General features: G+C 41.5%; 1 pseudogene; it reads right to left on the bottom strand.

Annotated features, from left to right (window-relative positions):
* Positions 1–920: 920 nt before the first annotated feature.
* LOC132321548 (ATPase family AAA domain-containing protein 2-like) overlaps positions 921–21,751 on the bottom strand; it is a 38,435-nt pseudogene continuing 17,604 nt past the window's right edge.

The raw sequence follows: 21,751 nt of genomic DNA, 5'->3' as shown, positions 1-21,751 counted from the left end.
CAGAATAATTTTGATCATTAACAATCTTACACTTGAAAAACAGCATGAGCCTTAAGACTTTAAAATAAGAACTGTACATGAGCTAGGTGTAGCTAGCTACACCCCACTCTAGGTGTATTGGTTATGTGGCCAAGGCAAGCACAGGAGGATGAAAAATTATATTGAAAATTTACATTTTAATGTAATGTATTACATTGGAAAGGTAATAAAGGAATTAACGTAATTTTTCCTCAACTTGACCTCCACCTTGACTGCTGACAGCCATTTTCGATGGGACTGTGGGGGTGGTTTGCTGACCACGTTCCCCAAGATGACTGTTTGAAAAACTGAACAGGAGTGACAGTGTGGAAACGAGGAACCAGAAACATTCCTGCGATCAAATCTTTTGCTTTTCAAACTTTGACCAAACTCTTTCCTGGCAGTAGTCTCGACAGGATACTGTACCTATACAGTTTTTTAAAAAAATTGTAGCTCTGTGTATCTTGAGCTTCCATGACCAACTGTTAACGGTTCCCACAAGGCACACCTTTATTTTTCTTCCTCAGGGAAACAGTCGTATTCTAGTGTCTGAACCAAAATGGCAAGCAGCAATCAAAGAAATAGTATGTAGAAACGCAACGCTTTTGACAAGTAGGCAGCGGGAGTCAAAACTAAATATTGCCTCAATAGCTAGGTTATGTACTAAAGGAAAAGGTCCCCGTTCTCCAAGTTCTGTAACTAAACAAAAAAAAAAAGGGGGGGGGGGTGGTGTGGCGTGGGGTTTTTCCCTCAGAGCCGTCACTTTGTGCTCACTCGCCCCTGGTTTGGGGCTCTGGACCCTGCGGCCATGTCCTCCCTCAGCGACAGCTCAGGGCGCCTGAGAGAAACTCGGGGCTGGCGTCGGAGAAAAACCCTTCACGGGGCTAGAGACGACGCTGTCTTTAAAAGCCGTCTGGGTGCGTGGCGGGACAGTCTAGCGCGGAGCCGAAGTTTGGCGGCGAAGGAGCGGGCTGTGAGGGCGTCCCTGCCACCCGAGAACTCCCAACCTGCGCAACCGCTGCGCGCCGGCACCTCGCCTGGCCCAAGGGCGAGGAGACGCCGGCGGCCACCGGCCTGTTTATCGGGAATACAGTATCAGTGAAGTGTCCTGTGCCTGGAATACAGTCTCTCTCTGCAATGACAGAGACAGACCCATTACCATTTTTTCACTGAGAAATGCTTGACTTTTACTTTCTTCCTGGCAAAAGCCAGTGCTCCATAAAAATTAGAAATTCAGGCACACAGAAAAGCACTAGAGAAAAAGGGAGGGCAAAAACAGGAAAAAAAATAGAGTCACATTGCCATTACAGCACTGCACGGTAAAACTCCAAAGTAATTTAGGTTAGGAAACACATCCTGCATTGCAAACATTAGGACAGAAGTCTTCTTTTCCACATGTGACTCTGGGTCCACATTGCTTGAAGTACAGCTTTTTAACTTACGCTGCTCCTTAGTGGAACACTACTCATACAATAAAAGAAAGTCAATGACTGTTTTTCGATTAGGTACCATTTGGAAAAACAAACTTCAGAATCAAAAGAACAGCAGCTGCAGAAAAACATGAGTTTGGCTACTAGAACTAGAGGGGCAGCACCATTATGCAAGAAACACTGTGTGCTGATTTTAGAGAGATGCAACAGAAATAGCAGAATGGAATTAAAGAAGGCTAAAACCTAATAAATAGTGTAATCCTCCTCAGGAAGAAAAAGGAGCTAAAGGACCTGTTTGACCTTTCCCTTACCATTTGAATCTCCGTCTTCAGAACTTTCTGCTATTTGGCAATCTGGCATTTCACTGTCCTCTCTTAGGTCTGAATGTTCAGAAAGCATGACACTCTTCTTTTCAGAAGCAGATTTAGCCACAAGGAGAACCCTCTCTCTTTCGTTTTCTGACCCAGATTTATTTTCATGCCCATTTTTCTGTCGTTCTTGAAGTACGCTTCCATTTTCTTCCATAGAAGAATCCTGCGTGGACTCAACTTCCGTGCAATCCATGTTAGAAACATGTTCTTCTGGAGACTCTTCCGCACTCTCTACTTCATTTTGGTTTTCTGGAACTTTATTCTCTTTATTGAACTAAAATTTCCTCCTCTTTGCTGCGATACTTGAAGACGCTTTGTTCTTCCTGCGTTTCCTTTTTGACATCTCTACAAAGAGATATCAGAAAAAGTAAGCCAAAACCTTACCAAAACAGTTCTTCCTTCAAAATCCAGCATCCTCATCTTACTTGACTTACAAGGAAAATTATCAAAGGAGCTCAGGTAACATTGTCTCCCTACATATGTCTAGAGAAAGAGTTGCAAGTTAATGAGGTCAATTTGCTATTAGATTTTAAAAAGCCAGCTACAGAATTTCACTCACAAAACCATCAGCTTCAAGATTTTATGAGCAGAAAATTCTTACTTTAGATAGGAAGTATTACCAGAAAGCAAAGTTATTAGGTGAAGTTGCTTACTGTCTTACTACGTGAACTAATATAGATGAACAGAAAAGCATTTGGAGACGAGCCCTTCTTCAAATCGGTTATAAAGCTGTAAACTTCAGAAGCTAAACACATGTTGGGCAGAGTTAAAGAGACAATTTTAAGGGAATATTTGCTGGAGAAAAATTTGCCTGTGAAGACTTACACCTCACGCGCTTTCTGTTAACCTTGTTTAAAACAAACTTAGCATTTTTGCCTTCCAGAAAAACCCACCGTTCTTTGTATCGACGGAGTACTGCACAAAGCGCATGGGTGAAGTCAATGGCAAAATTCCTAGTCCTGTTATGGAGACCAGGAAAGTTCACACCATGTCATGTGTTTTAGCCGAAAGAGACCCAAGTCCCTTTGTTCTTTCATGTCCTTTTCACAGGAAAAGTGAGGAAATAATTGTCGTTCCTTTACATATCTATTATTATTGCTCCCCTATTTTTCTGCCCTTTCCCCCTTCAGCTGGAAATCACACTAAGAGGTGGCATAGATTTTAGCATTTGAGGGCAGGGAAGGGAAAAATACTGTTTCTCATAACTAAAAGCTAGTTGAGTATTCAGAAACTGCCATGTACAACATTTTTGACTTCAAGAGAGAGCAATTTAGGAGCCGTTAAATGTCAGTTGGGTCATCAAGTCCAGTGTCTTACAATGTAAACCATCCACTGTACTTGAACTTCATAACTCTATCGAATGAATGACCTCTGGATTTATCTCACGTTTTGAAGCAAATTAAAAACACTGAACGCCTCTGGCACGAAGAACCAGGCATCACAGAAACCTGTTGTGTCACAAAACCAGAGAAGGTATCAGTGACTTTAGCACCTTCTCCAAGAAAGTCTGAATAAAATGCAACTTGCCTTCAGAGCACGGTGTACTGGAATCTACAGGCGCTGCTGGCATCTTCATCTTTTCGTTACACTTTGGGTCTGTTTTCTCACAGCCAGGAACATAGTTCTGCTTTGGCATTACACGGTAGTAAGGCGGAGCATACTTTGAAGAGCTACAACCTTGCAACAAAGAACAGATAGCAAAGAATTGTGTCTTGCATTGTTGGTTACAAATACCGAGACAAGTCTTAAAATCATTAGCGTCAAAAACCGTACCTCTTTTCTTGCGAGATTCTTGAATTTCTTCACAGCGTTGTTCAAAATCTTCATCCATTTCCTCTCTCACGATGGCATATGCAGTATCTCTCAAAGCACAAGCTCTGTGCCTAATGAGACGATCTGAAATTTTACAGTCAGAACTGAGTCTTTTCTACCAGCCGATGAAATCCTTTCTTTTGATTACTTATCGAAAGATTTTGCTCTTTTCATAGATAGGTTCTGAAGGGTTATCTCAGTGAATATTTTCAGCATAACAACATAAAAGTTAATCATTAAAGCAAAAGCACTAGTTACTGATCAACACTTCTATCACAATTTCTTGTCCAAGTAGTTTAATGCTACAACATTTACAACCTGGCAAGAAATGCTCTCTGTGGATGTTTAAAATGATCTAATCCCATGTCTACTGTCCAGAGATGATGTTTATCAATTTATACATTTTTAATTTTTCCAAATTAGGGATAAAAACACATTCTTACCTCCAGGGTCTTTATCTGGGTTGTACTGTAAAGCATTGCTGCAGATTAGATCGATGTCTTTTAGGAAATCTCCTGCAGTTAGGTACTGGTGCAAGTCAATCTTCGAGAGAACTGCCGAAAGGTCCATGGGCTGTTTAATAACTGTGTCATAATCAGGTACCTACAAATGAAATATGCGTGTTCAGAGATTTAACACAGTATCTACCAACATTAATTATTTTAATAACGTAAAATAAAGGACTTCTTCAAAACCCCAAATATTTATGACACATCCAAAGATATGGAAATGAACCAGTTAGTTGCTTGAAAATAGAAGGGCTATTTCAACTGGCTTTGAAGAGACAGACCAGAAGAGGGAAAAACAAGAAGCAGGGAGGTCAGAAGCACGTGTGGGGCAGAGAAGGGAGCAGACACCCAGAGTGGGATTCATTTCACTTTGCTTCAGAAAATCACAGCAAAGAAAGCTTTCTCAGTAGAGTCACCCGAGATTCTCTTTGTTGTTGGCGGGAAGAAAAAGGTGCAGGAATGCACCTTTGAAGTATCTGTCCTAGGCATCTACTTTTGCATGAGATAACTGGACCGAGAGGTGCCGATTTCTTTACTCAGACCATAAAAGGAGCCTAATGACTAGTAGAGATGAGGACATCTAGGTTTGTTTAGGTTATTTACATCTCAGAAACTAGAAGTAAAGGGAAAGACAAGTCAGTGGATGTTTAGGGGAACAGGACTTTGCTGAAATGCAAAGCTCTATTAAAATGACAGCTGACTTCGAAGTATATGCCCCTGGCTTAGACTTATTCAATACATTACATGAGAAAAAAAAAAGACAGAAGCGTATGGGAGGAAGAAGAAACCACACAGCCCTTATGGTTGATCTTATACGGAGGAGCCCCAGACGAAACAGAGAATAGAATCTTGGAATTTATTTTAAAAACTGCTGTTCTTACTCCTGTTCTCACAGAAACTACTGACAGTCAATTAAAGAGCTTTAGGCTTTATTAAAACAGTCCTATAGATACTGTTTATAATTATAAAGAAAGAGATCTCTCTGCTTTTCAGTGCTGTAACATGCCTACATGTCAAAGCCTTTTCATGAGTGAACTGTGTTGGCAGTCGGTCTAACTGGCAGTTGGTCTAACTGGCAGTCGGTCTAGATGATCGTTATAGGTCCCTTCCAACTGAAATATTCTAAAGTTCTGAAGGCATTGCAGAAGGAACCCGGGGCTTTCAGTGAAACTCAAATAACAGACATTTGAGGGCCTCAAGGAGTCAGCAAAAGTAAAAGCAAACTTCCTGCTTCTTGAAAAATCAGAATAGTACGGTCCTAAAAACAGACAAACCTTCCTATAAAGAGCACACAAACTCTGAGAAATATAAACACGCAGAAATTACGAATACACCCAGATAAAATGGTATTACAGATCAACACTAATTTACCTCCTCTGGGTCGACAGGCTTTGTAAATGCTCTGAAACGTCTGTCACCGGCAAGTCTACGAGTCACATCCCTTAAGAAAATCCTCAGTTCACGCAATATATCCTCCTCCTCCTCCTCCAGCTGTCTTATTTCTTCCTCTGTCAGCTGTGGAGGCTTAGGCGGTGGTGCTACAGGCAGTACTTCCAATGTCTGCCAAGCTTAAAAGAATCAGAAACTTTTAGTCAATTTACGGTACTCAAATACAAGCCTATGAAAAATTATTGATAGAAAATTACCACCAAAGCAAATGCTGTAGAGCTGTTAACTTACAGTTAGCAAAGTTTTCTATGTAGAATATCCTCACCTGTCTTAGTTTTTGATGCAGGAGGTTTAGCAGTTTGCTTTACAATTAAGTCCTCAAAAAATGTTCTTCTTTCTTCCTCATTAGGCAACTGGATTTTGAACACTTCATCATCATTAATAAACAATTCTTTTATCTAAAGCATGAGGAGAAAAGATATTTCAGATGTAAGGTCACACAAATTCATGTTCTGTTCCAAAAAGATGAGTGCCTTTCCAAATTAAACTGAATAATCACCTTGATAAGACAAACGGTGAAAAGGTATCTTCTTGGCCTTAAAAGGCTGGATTTTCATAGGTTAGCATGGCAAATTAAAGTATCTTCTCTAAGGAACACCTCTAGAGTTAAAGCTCAATGAAGGGACCCTATGATACACTGATAAAGTGCTGACATTCAGCACCTCCTAGACTGCTTATTTTGTATTTACCTGCCTTGCTGTCCTTTAGTTTGAATCTTTATGGCAGCTATAGAAGGAACAGGCAGGATTCAGGAGACAAGTGTGGGCTTTTTTGGTAAGGTGCTGTGGTTTTTTTTTAAATTAATTTAAATGAGGTGTCTAAAGCTGCACACTTCCAAGTTTTACTCCATTTTTCAATCTCTACTACCAGAAAGTATGGAAGGAATTTCAATACTTATTTTAGAAAGAATTTATTAACCGTAGAAGAATTTCTGTAGAAAGTTGAGCCCTTTCAAAGCATTTGATGATAAACACATCTAGGCAACCCCCTCTCTCCCCCCAGTAAATGAGACAAAATAACCAGAGCAGCATATTCACATTTTGAACACCTTCCTTTAATGCACACTCTCGGATACCTAGAAAGCTAAGCACATACTCTTACTGAATTTTGTTAAGAAATACAACTAAAAATAGATTTCCAAGTTACTTAAACAGAAGTTGGAACTTAGCTTTCTGATTTGTAAAGCTTTCACCGATATGAAGAAAGAAATTGAAATTTTTAATAAAGAATTTAAATTTGAAATTACATTCCATCATTAAGAGTGTGACCATCGTACTTTCTCTGTAAAACTATCTTTCACTTTTCAGTAAAAGTATCTTTTTCCCATGTACATTTCAAGCACCGTATATTCTTGACTAAGTACATACCTAACAATCTTGAAGTCACTGGAATTATTGTCTGAAGTAAATGTTTATGTCTGTCTAATAAGCATGAGTGTGTGAGAAGGGGGAAAAAGTTGGGTCAAAGTCAATCTCTTTACTCAGAAAACACTTTAGGCAAATGCTTTCAAGCATTGTTTTGTCTAAGCAAATTTTAAGAGACCTGGTTAGGGTGCCTGAGTAATAACAGTATGAATTTGCTTAAGAGTGCACAGTACTCCAATGTTTAAAGGATTTATAAATTAACAAAAAACTGACTAAAAAAAGTAAGAAGAGTATCAACAGAAATACCTCTTCTGGAAGATCTGCATGACACACATCAGATGTTGCAAGCAGCAAAACTGGAGCAAATGCTGGAATGTTCTGCAGTAGTGTTGTAAAAGTAGCTCTCAATGTAGCTCCAGCAGCCTCCCACCACAAATGGATATGTGGAATATAAATGATACTTGGTGCTGTTCTTTGTGCTTCTCGCATCAACTGGTAAAATGAAAGCTTGGATAAGAAAACTAAACCATGTAGAACAGGCTAATAAATAACTACGTGTCAGTCAAACTGTCTTATGAAATAGGAGCACATGCAGCCAAAACATCAAAACAATCCAACAAAAAACAACTCCTTAACAATAAGGCAAAATTTTCACTTTACTCAAATATGGACATTGCTACACAGACAGAAACTGACCTGAATCTCTGCCTGATTTCAAAACTACTTAGGTGTAAGGTAATGCCTAAAGAGCCTTACAACTCAGCTGCTGTGGTGGTGTGCCTGAAAAAACAAGACTAACCCTTGAGCAAGATGTATTAGCCTGGGTAAATCACTACACGACTCTGACTGCACCATTTTCAATTCAGAGTGCGCACATATCCAAGTCACTCTGAAGCACAGTTTGAACAAGCAAAGACCTATGTGAAAAGATGAGGGCTGACACTGTGAAAGAAGCCTGGTTACAATTTATAACTTCACGTACATTTTATAAGAGGTGACCAGTCTGAATAGCTGCCTGAATAGCTAAATCACTCACAGCCTTTCATTATCAATCAGACCAGATTACGTGCTTTGGAAGACCACAAGCCATTGCCTACAGATGGTACCTCGATCACAGAAGAGGACATGCATCTACCACATGAGGGAAGCGGCAACAGTCCTTTCACATGACAAATTTCTCCGTGCACCCTTTCAGATTATCAATATTCAGGGAGTTCCTGTCACAAGATGGGAAGTGCACGTGGTATAGCCGGGCAGTGACTAGACATGCTAGTTATATGACCGCAGGTGCAACCATCACATAACACAAAAGGAATTGTTCCTCTTATGTGACAAATGAGTCTCCAGTCATGTAACATGTCCATCCTTACTTGTAGAGCTCTCAAATGCTGCTACTAAAGGTGAAAATATTTTAATACAGTGATGTCAAACAACGAAACAGATTTCCTGCCTAAAAGTAAAAAGGAAAACAGCACTAAATCTGCTTATATTTAATTTATAGTATAAGAAAAACAAACGTAAGCGTTCCATGAATTTTAACGCTTTTACTGCATATACTGCAGCAGTACAAGCTGTATATGTATATATAAAAAAGAAACACTTCTTTTCCCCAAAAGCTTGATTGCCTTACAAATATAATGAAAATGAAGGTTACAAAAAGTGCATGACAGGCAGTCAGGCTGCTGCAGAGCCATCTACTGGGAGCACAGATTCTTAAGCAGCCATGAAAACAACTTTCTGGATCCCACCGAGATGGGGAGGACTTCTTGCTATAAAGAGGGGTTTATTAGCAGCACCTCCCAGCTTCCCAAGCTGCTAGCAACATCCTCACTTTCCATTCCTTTGGAATGAAAGATACGGCCACATGTAACATCCTCATGTGGTATCATTTGATCTAGCAGAAAAGTGGCTTTTCAGACAGAAGTAAACCTAACAGCACATTCAAACCAGGCCACCTCCATTAACAATGAATTTTGCTTACTTTACTAGTTTATATACAGTTCATGAATCCTATGAGATTAAAGAGAAAAAAAGGTACCTGTGCACATGTTTCTTCCGATGGTGTGATGCTAACAAACAAAACAGATAGGTCTAGTGTATAGACTGGAAACTTTTCCAGGGCATGTATTACTGCAGGTGCCAAATGAGTAGCTTGCCCGTATCCTGGCTCTCCAACTAGTAAGAACCGTGGCCTGCAAGATGTTGGCTGGTAATAAGCATTTCTAGAACATGAAGAAGAAAACAAGTTTAAAAATGAGGTGATGAATAGGCACACAGATGATAAGGTTTTTTCCTATACACCTTTCTTTCTTTTTTTTTTTTCCCTTTCGGTAAATACTCTCCATGTTCCAGCAAATAATAAGCTGGTCTGTGATCAGGAACACTGTCAAAGCCCACTTTCTTTTTAAAAAACTTGTACCATACCTCCCTTAAGAAATCCTGCCAATCCCCAGCATGTCTGCTGTTCCTTTGGCTGGGTTAAGTAACGGCTCTTAAATCATACAGGGGGACTGTCCAGCTAAATACACATGTGACAACTCATCAGTAACCCGATATGGGGGAGAATAACAACTCTATCTCTCAGCACACGCCAGTCTGGATCTCCTCACTGCCCGTAGACACTGATTTTCAGTAGGTCTTGAGTTTAAGTAGCTGTGAGATCTCTACATCTGTCTAGTTTAGCTGAAATTTGGCCATAGTTACTGGAGATAGTGGGAAGGAAGGAGTAGAACAACATTTCTAGAAAAAAATTAACGTGGGCACTGAAACACATTAGCTGTATCTGAAGAAGTACACAAATGGACTGGTTAAATTACAGCAGTACACTCAATATGTATTAAGATGTATATTTATTTTAGTCAGTCATTCTAATGTTTCATCTTTGAATTGTCTATTAATTTCCTAGTAATCCTGCTTTACTAGCATGAAACACATTTGTGAAGAGCATTCGTTTTTTTCCACCACAATACTATTGTACCTTTGCTGGCTGAAGTCAAAGATCTAGAGACCTAACCAAGCTCAGCAGGTCAGAAGATTTTCTGGACAGCGCAGCAATAGAAAGTGAGAAAAATAACTGACCCACCAGTGACGACAATAATCTGTTTTTTCAACTGTCAGCTTATATGACTTCCACATTAAAATGTTAAAAAGTTAACATAAACTTAGTCGGTTAAAGGTACAAAATGCAGACATTGTTTAAGTTTTTCTCACAGTGTTTTAACAAACCATTTCTCAGTTCTGTTTCTGCTACATAATTCGCTGCTGGTTTAACAGTCTTGGAAATTAGAAGGGCAAAAGATGTCTACATGAATCTGTAGGGTTTTTTTAGCTAAAAGGACAGGCAGCATGTTTCTTTGGTCTTGAGTCTTTCAAGGAATGCCATGGATTAAATCAACACATTCTAATAGTCTGTGGACCACTTTGACTTAGGAAAAGAGGGCTGGGCCATTCAGTTTGATGGGTTATGGCAGTGTACTCCATTAGAACCTCAGTACCCAGCTGGATCTTCACGCTTACTTCTTGCAAATATTGATCACCCCCCCACACCCCTCCCCTCTACTTCTTCAGCTACCACCCCTCACACCAAAACTGTTTACAGACACAGCCATCTTAATAATGCAAACATAAAGGGACAAATATGTACCTGCTAAAATTGAGGAATTTTTCCTCTTGTCTACCAGGCATTTCAGGAGTTGGCTTATCTTCAAAGATTGGTGGTGATTCCTCATCACTGTCAATCACATAATTTCTTAAAATATGATTTAAACTGTCTGAAAGACAGGAGAGGTTTGTTAACTTTCCTGAATAGTCCATATCTTGCTCTCACATTAATACAGCTTCTAAATCAGTGCTGGAGACCCCTTATATTGTATTTCTTCATTTGAGGGCACATGCAGAATGTTATTTTCTGAAGAGTTTATCCTACCACAGATCTAAGGAGATTGCACAAGTCTCTACAAAGCTGTCCTGCATCGCATGATTTGCATAAGGTATTCTCTCTCTGTTGGTGAAAACAACAGGAGGTTTCTTCCTTAGAATAAAGATGATTAGGAACTTTTGTAGTTCCTAGACACCTGAAAAACCCAACAAGGCCACTTCCTTCTGGAGCAGGTTCCCCCACTGGATGTGGGGAAATTAAGTGAACGTGGTGGCCACAGCCTTCCCTTTGTCTAGGACTAGTGAGTCAGAATATACAGACCAACACATCTTCTAAATAAGGCTCCTCAAAGATCCCCGAAGGAAGAGATCATGAAAGGCCGACAACGGAGACGGGATGCAATTACCAATCCCTTAGCCTCTCTGCTTTTATATTGTTGGTGGGTTTCTGCCTCTTTCACCAACGCAAACAATCTACCAGCTCTACTGGGAGTAATACTGATAGGATATTCTCCAGGGATTAGGATAGTAACTAACTATTCATGGATCTCCGTTAATCAGGAGTGCAGCGAGTTTATCAATTTATTTGCTGTCACCAACCAACAGACAACTTGGTCAGGGCTGATGCAGTCAGGAGTGTGAGCTCACATACGCTATGCAAGCCAAGCCCCAGAGTATACGTTACTGAAACATTCTGATCTCATGTGCAGGCGTACAGTGTGATCCACAAACATTCAAATTAGGAGACTATGGTTAAAAATCACGATAGCTGTAACACTATTTAGCTTAAACCACTTATACTTGTATTGTGGTTCCGACATTCTTCACAGGAATTAGAAGCATTCATGTAAAAATGCCCTCTCCCCCCATTTAAACATTTATTTTGAAAGAGGTGCCTCACACATTAAACCTTAAATCCATCTCTATGAATGATAAACACGATATTAGCTACTGTGAGAAACAGGGTGCTCTAGGAGAGAATGCGTAGTTCTCTCCTAGGTATTGCGAGTCATTCACAGCTCCCGTCCAGCACTTCAGTTTAGAATCCAGAATAAAAACTATGCACGATATTCCTGAAATAAAGGCGTGCATGTGCATATTATAAAATCCTACTGTCATTATGGCTGAGAGGTTTCTGTATGTTGATTGCACAAATCGGAAGTTTTTGCTTTGGCAGAAGTTTAAAGAAGCGGCTACTATTGTTATACCTTGCTGTTGGTCCTTCTTTAGAGCAAGCTCTGCGTGGGGAAATACTCTCTGCAAGGCTTGTAAAATTCTTGCTAGTGTGTTTTCAAGCAGTGGTTTTGAAATAGGTGATAGTGCTCGCCCAGGTGAAGCCACAGCCCTCCGTGAAGCTGGAACAGTCTTCTGCATAGCCATGACAAAATCCTTCGCTGTTATTTTAATAGAAGCAATATCTAACTGCAGTTTCTCACTGCTTTTGTATATTTGAGGATAGCGGCGGCGCAGAGCACAGAGGGCAGCTTCAGCACATAAGCATTTAATATCAGCACCACAGTATCCTAATAAACAAAACAAGAATGAAATGTGTCAGTCTCAGGCAACACAGAAGTCAAGGCCAAGGTTTCCAAAGTGCAACACTGAAAGACTTTGTATGCAGCTAAAAATTAACAGGCTAAGAGATAATCCAAAGCGTTACCGAACTGCAGAGAAGTTTTGTTACGTGGCTCACAGCCTGATACCCTGCGCTTATGAAGTGGCCTCCTAATCAGAACTTTAGTCCTGAGGAAGATGCCCCAAAGCTCTTTAATGTTCTGAGAGACAAGAAGAAAATGACAAGAAAAGAAGCATCTAACTTTGTTTGCTCCCAAGGCGTGTCAGCTGCCTCACTCTGCAGCAAGGCACAAGAGCTCGGGTGCTGCCTGGTACAAGCTCAGACTCCTTAGGACTCAGTCACGTGCAGGGACTGACTTTGTTTTCAAACTTACCAACACATTTTTCAGCTAGCTCTTCAAGAAACATGTCCAGTGGCTTAGGGGTCCAGTCTCGTGTGTGAATCTTGAAAATATCTTTTCTAGCCTGGAAACAAAATGGTTGCATTTTGGTTTGTCCTAAGTTTTCTCTTAAAAATAAAAAACAAAACACAAAACCACCTCACATTAATAAAAATACTTTTTCTCTCCAATTCAGCAAAATCTCATGCTGACAGGCTCATTAGTTCATCAAATTTGGTCTTCTGCCAGTTCATTCAAGGAAGACAGTCCTAGCACTACCTTTCAAATTGCTACAGTTACTACAAAGAACAATAATTATGACTCAAACTCCTGTCATTGATCCAGAAAATGTCAAATGTTGCCTGTCTTTGTGTCTGATCTTAGCAAGACTTTCATTTAAGTATTTCCTGGTACACAGATTAATTATGGCAGATTTCTAGAATTCTTCCACAGTAGGGAACCATGTATTATATCCATTTCATGGCACCTCCTCTCCTGTTCCTGAAAGCAGATAGAAACTGGAGGCAAATGTGTGTGTTAACTACACTGCTCAGTGCACTTTTATTAGCCTTCACTCCAATAAGCATTTTATCCTTTTTCCAAAAAGTGCTACTAAAAGAAAAAGCAATATCAGTGGTAGCCAGAGAAAAAACACAAAAACAGGGTTCCAGTTTTGCACACTATTGTCCCCCCAATATGTTTTTGTTGCTATATACCTATTTTTTCATTGCTTAGCTATTGCCATTGAACTAGAATCTTCCCAAGCCCTGCACCTGTGCAGTGTACTTCACATCTTTGTCCAAGTCGCTGTTAACGAGTACCAGTAAGAATGTCAGATCCCCAAATACTTATAGGGAACGCCCAGGATACCCAGCCTGGGAACAGTCCAACACAGGTACGTCCACTATCCATTCATAAACCAAGAACTGAGAGCAAGAGTGCTTCAGGGTGAAAGTGCCTAATTGGATTAAATAAGTAAGCAAACATGAACCACTTTGGGAATGAAAAATCTTAAGTTGCTCCAGCACCAGCCTTGGTAAAAGTTGTTGTTAGCAAAAAGGAATTCTTGCATGCACACCATTTCTGTCATTTTCCGGATGAGATAGCAGTAATTTGTAGCTAATTCAGACATTGATCCTTACTTAAACATTTCAGTGACTAGCAGCATCCCCTTTTCTTGGCTGGTCACAGTGAAACCAAAATTAATTCTAGAACTACCTACTTGTTGAAATCATCTTAGTCATATATATTCAGTACCAGGTCTGCCCTCCACAGCACAACGCAGCTCTCTCCAGACATCCCTCTTTTGTCCAAGTTGTACAACACTGATTTCGACTTTAACTGCTCCGTGATACTGCACTGTTATGTGATTTTGTTACAAAGAGGGACTTTGCCACATTAGCATTAGGGTTGAGTTTAAGTTCTGACCTCTTTATTTGGCAGGCTGAAGAGGAACTCTCGATCAAACCGTCCGGGTCTTCGTAAAGCAGGATCTATAGAATCCAGCCTGTTGGTGGCTCCAATTACCACAATCTCTCCTCTGCTGTCTAACCCATCCATAAGTGCCAGAAGTGTTGATACAATAGAGCTAACAGAAAAATGTAATTTTCATTCACTGGTTTAGTAAATTTTGTTACGTTTTACATGACCTTCTCCAATGACCACTCAAAAAGGCCAAGCTTTTATTGATGAGATGCTCCTTACTGAAAGACTCGTTTTAAGACATAAAAAACCAGACAAGGTAACACAGGTCTTGTGCTGCTCTCAAGCTTAGTGAATTGTTTTCAATTATTGTTTAAAAACCATCTGAAGTTTAGTAGCATTGAATTACTAGTTTTCAGGACAAATGAATGTGTCACATGAAGTTAAATAGGTTGTGGTCTTCTTTTCACAAAGATCTAGCAGCTTCTATGTAGGTACAAAAAATGTACTACCTATGGATTTCGTCTTGTTCACAGGACCGCACAGGAGCAAGACCATCTATCTCATCAAAGAAAATAATTGAAGGTCGCATCTGGTAGGCCTAGAATGAAAACACAGGAATACTGACATAAGTAAACCAGCACAATTTTAAAGAGAGAAACGTCATGGTTGGAAAGTCACTGGAGCTAGATTTTTCCAACTAGCATCAGGGATCTCTACTAATTGAGCTAACGGAGTAAGTGGCACGAGTAACAGAAGACAGCAGCTATGTCAACCCACTGAGACTGGGTGACAGGAAACAAATCATACCAGTAGTTTTTACAGCTATTTGGCAACCACCGAGAACAGAGCCAGGACTTAATTCAATTACAGGTTCTGGAAGCAAGCTTCTGTTATGAATTTAAATGACCATGCTTGCAGCCTGCATCTGTTTCGCTCTGATCTAAAGCCACCGTCTCTTGCCTCTTGAAACCTTTTTTGTGGCTGTTTGATGGTTTTTTTTTTTGGGGGGGGGGTGTTGCTTTGTGAGGTTCTCTCATTTGTTTTATTAATCTTTCCCAATACATCTCAAGATTTCAAGCCCCTAAAAAACCCACTGAAAAAAGAAACACTGACAATCCCGTTTCAGTGGAAGGAACTGACAAAACCCAAAAAAGAGTGAGTTCTTAAAAATATTGACCACAGAAAACTACAGTTACAACTCGGACAGAACACGTGGCACGTTTCCACCTTACCTGATCAAACAATAAACGAAGCTGTCGTTCAGATTCCCCCGCCCATTTACTCAGGCAGTCGGCACCTTTTCTCATAAAAAAGGCTATTCTCCTGTCACCTTGGCTACATTCATTAGCAAGTGCACGAGCAACCAGTGTCTTCCCAGTCCCTGGAGGGCCATAGAAGAGACAGCCTCTGCAATTAAAAATACCAAAGATTCACATAAGAAAAAAACATCATGGCAAAGTACCTATTACAACCCTCATCCCTACAACACACAACTCTTCTCTCTAGCTTACACTTCACGTGTAAGAGAGCGGTAACAGCTGAAGCGTGAGAAAAGTCAAACCAGATGGAAGTTTTGTGTTCCTACACAACTCAACAAGGCAGTAAACAACATGAATAAAGAGGATCATGCAGATGTACAGAACCTTGAGAAATGATCGTAGTGTCCCAGAACAACACTTCCAAAACTGCTGACAAACTAACAGGGGTGGTTACAGCACAGTGGAGCCAAACAAGAACAAACTTCAGCACAGAATCTAAGACTGGGCTAACTTATGAATCACCAGTTCATTCTTCAATGATACACGGCACATTCATTCTTGTTTTCACAAAAGGCAAGATTTGATAGTAAAGCATTTAATTCTCCCGTAAAAAGCTTTAAGTTAGTGGACTTGGTCTCCCATTGCTGATGATAAACGAGGAGGAAGTCTAAAGCTGGGATATATAAATATAGCCATCAGATAAATATAGCCATCAGATAAATATAGCCATCAGCTAGAAAAGCCAATACACTGCTGTTTCAAAAAGAATTTAAATGAATAAAGAAGCAAAACACAGATTTTGTTGTCGTTCCTTGTAATACTTTTAAAGTTACTGAAAGCAAAGGATTAAAAGTCGTATTTCAATATACCATGATTGAGTTTTGCTGACCAAGAATATGTAAAGCTAACAAGTAAATCTCTAATAATTTCATTTCATAACTAAGTACAACAAACGCTGCAAGGTTCTAGTTGCAAGTCCTATCAATTGTAAAATTGATACTTGAGCACTTGAAAAAAAAGAGAGTCGGTGGGAGAGACAACTGGACTTCCAAGAAACAAATTACAGTTGACTACCAGTAGGTAATTCCTTCTTCCTGCTTATAAACTAATGAAGTTGACTTGTACGTAGAACTCAAAACAAAAACACTCCAACCCTGCCTTTTAAAGGCAAGACACTTTCAAAGTATATTCTCACCACACAGTACATCTTTGAACCTACATATATTCTGGATTCTATCCATTTTTAAGAAATTACTTTTTACTACTGCTAAAAAACCCCATCAACACTCCTGAAAATTTTGAAGCATGGAAACATATTGATACCTCAGTTGAATAGTCTCATGAAAATGGGGGACCAGCAGGTCGAGGGAGGTGATTCTTCCCCTCTACTTCACTCTCATGAGACCCCACCTGGAGTACTGCGTTCAGCTCTGGGGCCCCCCACGTAAGGACAGGGACCTGTTGGCGCAAGTCCAGAGGAGGGCCACAAAGATGATCAGAGGGCTGGAGCACCTCTCCTATGAAGACAGGCTGAGAGAGTTGGCATTGTTCAGCCTGGAGAAGTGAAGGCTCCGGGGAGACCTTAGAGCAGCCTTCCAGTACCCGAAAGGGGCCTACAGGAAAGCTGGAGAGGGACTTTTTGCAAGGGCATGTAGTGACAGGACAAGGGGTAATGGCTTTAAAACTGAAAGAGGGTGGATTGAGATCAGCTATAAGGAAGAAATTCTTCACCATGTGGCTGGTGAGGCACTGGAACAGGTTGCCCAGAGAAGCTGTGGACGCCCCAACCCTGGAAGTGTTCAAGGCCAGGTTGTATGGGGCTTTGAGCAACCTGCTCTAGTGGAAGGTGTCCCTGCCCATGGAAGAGGGTTGGAACTGGATGATCTTTAAGGTCCCTTCCAACCCAAACCATTCTATGATTCTATGAAACAATGTCTGTTACCTTGGAGGTTGAATTTTGAATCTCTCAAAGACTTCTGGGTAAAGCAAAGGAAAAACGACCATCTCTTTTAAAGCTGAAATGTGGTCAGAAAGACCACCCACAGCATCAAACCGTACCTAAAGAGAAATTCAAAAGAACACATTTTATATGTTAAAGAAAGCTGCAACCTTGATAAGGTTCCATCAGAAATTGTATGTCAGCACAAAGGAAATGCTCTGGGCAATTTTCAAACTGCTTGAGAGAAAACTGTAAACCAAGGTAGCTGTAGACAGCACGTTATTGAAAGCTTTCATAAACACTGGAAACATCTCACTGACACAATGAACTAAAAATACTTACTGAACAATCTGTTTGCATTGGATCAACGTCAGCCAGACGTGCTCCAATTTTCATTCGATCCTTGTGAATTCCCTTCAAATCGTCTTTCCGAAAGTTTAGTGGAAGACACCTGATTTGAATTAAGGAGAAAGAGAAAAGCGCTTTCTAACTTACGATGCAGCTAGAAGGTTTTTGCTTTTATAACAATGGCAAGTGAATGCAGAAAACCTTACAAATGAGCTTAAACTTCCTAAATAGTTAAATACGTGTTCAAATTGTTTTCTATTTAATGTCTGTGAGTAAATAAAGGAAAAAGGTCACTGCAGGCATTAAACTGGGTTTACTTTAACAACTCTTAGCACTTACGAATAGCCACACCAGTCAACACAGCACATACATGAATGCAAGCTCTCACTACTTAAAAATTAGATCAAATGTTCAAGGTTTTTATAGATTTAAGAACAAGCATTTGAGATTTGCAAAAATACACTGTTTTCAGGTTTATTTTCCCTCTCGGTGAGTACAGTAAAAAAAATCCATTTAAGCAAGAGAAAAATAAGAATTCTAAAGATCATAGTAAGACAACAGAAAGAAATTATGGCAGTTTATAATAGCACTTAAGTTGTTCTGCATGATAGCATTAAGTAATTTTCAGTTCACAGCCTTCCTCAGACAACAGGCTGCTTGTTCTTCTCTTAACTGTAATCTAAGTTTTGTGCTGGTTTTCCATGACTATACATGCTGGAAAAAACATCCCACTGCTGTTACACTTGGCAAACCTTTCTGAAAACAATGTCCATTTGGGCTTCACAAAGAGAATTAAGCCATGGACAGACAGGCAGAAACACTGGGACTACTTCACTTTGGCTTTATCCAACTTTCCTCAGTATCTTAACTCAACCAAGCATTATAAGAACATTCATAAGCATGGAAGAAAAGTTAATTAAAAGTGAAGGCAGTTCTGATGCTAAGAAAATTCATTTAGAGGGCAAGTACATAAAAGATGCTCTCGTATGAAGACCTCTCTGCAACTGGCAATCCCAAAACAGAGACACCAGTGGCAAATTTCAACATTGGCTGTGCCCAAATTCTTTACACATGAAACACCTTCCAAATACATCCTCCCGCACATGCTCTCAGACCTGGAAGTCTTAAGCAGCCACAAGCACCTATTTCCAAAAAACAGGTTAAACAGTTTTGCTGCGAAGTACAAAGCCCCACACCTTACACAAATCAATGTATTAACAATAATTCACAGAATCACAGAATCACAGAATCACTACGGTTGGAAAAGACCTGTAAGATCATCAAGTCCAACCTGAAAAAAAAAAAAAAAACAAAACAAAAAAAAAACCACACAAACCACCCACGCAAGCCAACCACCACACAACAACAACAAGGCACAACACACCAAAAACCAACCCACCCAACACCACACAGCACCATGTCCATCAAGCTACATCCCACAATGCCACATCCACACGCTCCTTGAATACCTCCAGGGAGGGTGACTCTACCACCTCCCTGGGCAGCCTATTCCAATGTTTCACTACTCTCTCGGTAAAGAACTTTTTCCTAATATCTAGCCTGAACCTCCCCTGGCGCAACTTGAGGCCATTTCCTCTAGTCCTGTCACTAGTCCCTTGGGAGAAGAGACCAACACCCACCTCTCTGCAACCCCCTTTCAGGTAGTTGTAGAGAGCGATAAGGTCTCCCCTCAGCCTCCTCTTCTCCAGGCTAAACAACCCCAGCTCCCTCAGCCGCTCCTCATAAGACTTGTGTTCCAGACCCCTCACCAGCTTCGTCGCCCTTCTCTGGACATGCTCCAGCACCTCCATGTCTTTCTTGTAGTGAGGGGCCCAAAACTGAACACAGTATTCGAGGTGCGGCCTCACCAGCGCCGAGTACAGAGGCATGATTACCTCCCTGCTCCTGCTGGCCACACCATTTCTGATACAAGCCAGGATGCCGTTGGCCTTCTTGGCCACCTGGGCACACTGCTGGCTCATATTCAGCCGGGTGTCGATCAACACCCCCAGGTCCTTTTCTGCGGGGGAGCTTTCCAGCCACTCGTCCCCAAGCCTGTAGCGTTGCCTGGGGTTGTTGTGGCCAAAGTGTAGAACCCGGCACTTGGCCTTATTGAACTTCATCCGGTTGGTCTCAGCCCATCGATCCAGCCTGTCCAGATCCCTCTGCAGAGCCTTCCTACCCTCAAGCAGATCAACACTCCCTCCCAACTTGGTGTCGTCTGCAAACTTGCTGAGGGTGCACTCTATCCCCTCATCCAGATCATCAATGAAGACATTAAAGACCGGTCCCAAAACTGAGCCCTGGGGGACCCCGCTTGTGACCGGCCGCCAGCTGGATTTCACCCCATTCACTACAACTCTCTGGGCTCGGCCATCCAGCCAGTTTTTTACCCAGCGAAGAGTGTACCTGTCTAAACCACGGGCCGCCAGCTTCTCTAGGAGAATACTGTGGGGAACAGTGTCAAAAGCTTTGCTGAAGTCCAGGTAGACAACATCAACAGCCTTCCCCTCATCCACTAGGCGGGTCACCTGGTCATAGAAGGAGATCAGGTTGGTCAAGCAGGACCTGCCTTTCATGAACCCGTGCTGGCTTGGCCTGATCCCTTGGGTATTCTGCACGTGTCCCGTGAGCGCCCTCAAGATGAGCCTCTCCATAACCTTCCCCGGCACCGAGGTCAGGCTGACAGGCCTGTAGTTCCCCGGATCCTCCTTCCGACCCTTCTTGTAGATGGGCGTCACGTTGGCAAGCCTCCAGTCATCCGGGACCTCCCCCGTTGACCAGGACTGTTGATAAATGATGGAGAGCGGCTTGGCAAGCTCCTCCGCCAGCTCCCTCAGCACCCTTGGGTGGATGCCATCAGGCCCCATAGACTTATGAGTCTCCAGGTGGCATAGCAGGTCGTTAACTGCTTCCTCCTGGATCATGGGGAGCCTATTTTGCTCTCCATCCCTGTCATCCAGCTCAGGGAGACGGATACCCTGAGGATACCTGGTGTGGCTGTTAAAGACTGAGGCGAAGAAGGCATTAAGTACCTCAGCCTTTTCCTCATCCTTCGTGACAATGTTCCCAGCCGCATCCAGTAGAGGATGGAGATCCTCCTTGGCCCCCTTTTTGTTGTTAATGTATTTATAGAAGCTTTTTTTGTTGTCCCTCACGACCGTGGCCAGGTTGAGCTCTAGCTGGGCTTTCGCCTTCCTAATTCCCTCCCTGCATGACCTAACGAGGTCCTTGTATTCTTCTTCACTTGCCTTCCCCTTTTTCCAGAGGTGGTAAGTTCTCTTTTTTTCCCCGAGCCTCAGCATAAGCTCCTTGTTCAGCCAGGCCGGCCGTCTTCCCCGCCGGCTCTTCTTACGGCACAGGGGCACTGCCTGCTCCTGCGAGCAGGACATACCAGTGCAGGCAGAGGACGAGGAGGAGACCCTACCTGATCAACGACCACGGAATGTTAGCAGAGGTTGCCAGTAACAACCCAGAAGTTCCAAGCTGCACCACCCTGTTGGAACTCTACTATGGAAGGCACCTGCAGCCCAGCAGTTGTCACACGGATGTACCGTATACGTAAGGGCACGTAGGGAAGTCTCAGCCTGACCACTGAATACATTTAGCTCTTGCTGCCAGGAATAACAATACCTTTTTCTGTTGTCAAAAGAAGGAGAAAGTCCCTAGCCAATATTATGCCATAGCAGAAAGGCTTGCTAGTAAGGCTCATTTTAGTAGCTTTGTAAGATCATGAAAAAAACCCACTTACTTTGTTATAAGTTTGTCGAACAAAACAGATTGATTTGTAATGGTGTAACGACTTTGTTGAAGTCTGCAGCTTCAGCGGACCTCCAAATCCCCGTTTTCTTCATGGACTTGTTGTGCAGCTTTTGCATCAGCTCCGGTCTTCAGTGTTCTGGTGACTACAATGCATTAATGTATAAAATATTTTGAGACAGAAAATACGTTAGTCCCTTTATTTCACCGTTGCTCTAGTAAAATGTAAAAAAATCT

The sequence above is a fragment of the Gavia stellata genome, unplaced genomic scaffold, assembly GCF_030936135.1.
Source record: "Gavia stellata isolate bGavSte3 unplaced genomic scaffold, bGavSte3.hap2 HAP2_SCAFFOLD_60, whole genome shotgun sequence".
In the NCBI taxonomy this organism is placed as follows: Eukaryota; Metazoa; Chordata; class Aves; order Gaviiformes; family Gaviidae; genus Gavia; species Gavia stellata.
This window is presented reverse-complemented; position numbering and strand designations above follow the sequence as displayed.